The sequence below is a fragment of the Atta colombica genome, unplaced genomic scaffold (assembly GCF_001594045.1).
Source record: "Atta colombica isolate Treedump-2 unplaced genomic scaffold, Acol1.0 scaffold412, whole genome shotgun sequence".
Lineage (NCBI taxonomy): Eukaryota > Metazoa > Arthropoda > Insecta > Hymenoptera > Formicidae > Atta > Atta colombica.
Window position 1 is genome coordinate 10395 of NW_017259523.1, and position 2425 is coordinate 12819.

General features: G+C 26.6%; 2 pseudogenes; both read right to left on the reverse strand.

Moving 5' to 3' along the window:
• Positions 1-69: 69 nt before the first annotated feature.
• On the reverse strand, positions 70-615 carry LOC108691205 (annotated as a pseudogene).
• Positions 616-1271: 656 nt separating this feature from the next.
• LOC108691206 lies at positions 1272-2333 on the reverse strand (annotated as a pseudogene).
• Positions 2334-2425: the final 92 nt, after the last annotated feature.

Below are 2425 nucleotides of genomic sequence, written 5' to 3' on the forward strand. Positions count from 1 at the left end.
AAATAGAAATTTAGTTATAAATAATTAAAAATTAATAGCTATATAAGAAAAATTAATAAGTTTATTGGTAAAATTGAAAAATTCAGTTTTTAAAGTTAATTAAATTAGTGAATTCAATAGCAATAGGTATAAATCTGTGATTTGTTCCACAAATTTCAGAACATTGTCCAAAAAATAATCCCGGTCGATTTATAAATAATAAGGTTTGATTAAGTCGGCCAGGAATTGAATCTATTTTAATTCCTAAAGCTGGGATTGCTCAAGAATGAAGAGATTATGAATGAATCAAAATCAATGTTTGAGAAGTCAGAGTATTCATATCTTCAATCATTGGTAACCAAGAGCCTTAACAGTAAGGTTAACATTAAAAATTTCATCAGTAAGATAAAGTACTTTAATTGAGGGGATAGCCATAGAAATGAGGATAAACATAGAAAGGACAGTTCATACAATTTCAATTGTTTGATTTTCTAATAAAAATCGGTGAATAAATTGATTAGATATTAATCTAAGTGTAATAAATAAAATTAGGATTGTAATAAAAGTTAAAATAATTATAGCAAAATCATGGAAAAAAATTATTAAATCATATGTAGGTGAATTAGAATCTTGAAGAGAAAATAGTCATGTATTAATTTTTAATAAAAGATAAAGAGATCTTTTTAATTGAAGTTTAAATTCAATGCACTATTCTGCCATATTAAAATTTTATATTTAATAATTTAAGTGATGTAATAATAAGATAGATAAATTATGAAATTGGGTTATAGAAGAGTAAAATGAAATAAATAAGTTGATAAGCTGATAAATTAGGGTAAGGAAAAAAAATATTTAAGTGAATAAGATAAATAGAGATTAGAAGAAGAGAAAATTAGGCAATAGCAGGAATTTCTGAAAATCTATGGTTTATAGGAGGGTACCTTCTTAATCATTCTAAGGAAGAATTAAGAAAAAATATATTAATAATAAGCGTTTTTTAGATAATGATTCTCAAATAATAAATAATAAAATTGATAGTCTTAAAATAGATATTAATGATCCAATAGAGGAGATGATATTTCAAGATAAAAATGAATCTGGATAATCAGAGTAACGTCGAGGTATTCCTCTAAGACCAAGAAAATGTTGAGGGAAAAAAGTTAAATTAACTCCAATAAATATTGAAAGGAATTGAATATTTAAAAATCATTTAATCTAAATCCAGTAATTAAGGGGAATTAGTGGATGAATCCTGCAATGATGGAGAATATAGCACTTATAGAGAGTACATAATGAAAATGAACTACAACATAGTAAGAACAATATCATGAAAAACAATATCAATGGAAGAGTTAGAAAGTATAATTCCTGTAAGGCTTCCTATGGCGAATAAAAAAATGAATCCTAAAGATCATCATAAGGCAGGATTAAAATTGATTTTTATACCATGAAGAGTAGCTAGTCAACTAAAAACTTTAATACCAGTTGGAATAGCAATAATTAAGGTAGCTGAAGTGAAATAAGCCCGTGTATCAACATAGTCTAGTATATGATGAACAATAAATCCTCTCAAACAATAAATTCTAAAAGTCCGATTGCTATTATAGCATAAATTATTCCTAAAGTTCCAAAAGTTTCTTTTTTTCCTCTTTCTCTTATAATAATATGTGAAATTAAACCAAATCCTGGAAGAATTAAAATATAGACTTCTGGATGACCGAAAAAATCAAAATAAGTGTTGGTAGAGGATTGGGTCACCTCCTCCAGGTGGGTCAAAAATGAAGTATTTAAATTTCGATCAGTTAGTAATATAATAATAGCTCCTGCTAGAACAGGGAGAGAAAGGAGGAGGAGAATAACAGTAATAAGAATTGACCAGACTAATAAAGGAATTTTGTCTAGAGATATAAATTTTTGATGTATATTTAAAATTGTTGAAATAAAATTAATTGCTCCGAGGATAGATGAGATTCCGGCAATACGGAGAGAAAAAATAGTAAGATCAATTGAAGGGCCACTATGAAATATATGAGAGGTTAAAGGGGGATAAAGAGTTCAACCTGCACCAGTACCTGTATATAAAAAATTTCTGAGAATTAGAAGAGTTAATGAAGGAGACAAAAGTCAGAATCTTATATTATTTATTCGTGGGTAGGCTATATCAGGAGACCCAAGTATTAATGGAATTAAAAAATTTCCAAATCCTCCAATTATAAAAGGTATAATTGTAAAGAAGATTATAATAAATGCATGCTTAGTAATTAAGGAATTATAGATTTGATCATTGTTAATTAAATTTCCACATGATCTTAATTCTAATCGGATAATTATTCTTATTGATGAGCCCAATAAGCCTGATCAAATTGCTAGAATAAAATAAAGAATACCAATATCTTTATGATTGGTAGAAAATAGTCATTTATTCATATTATATATAATAAATAAA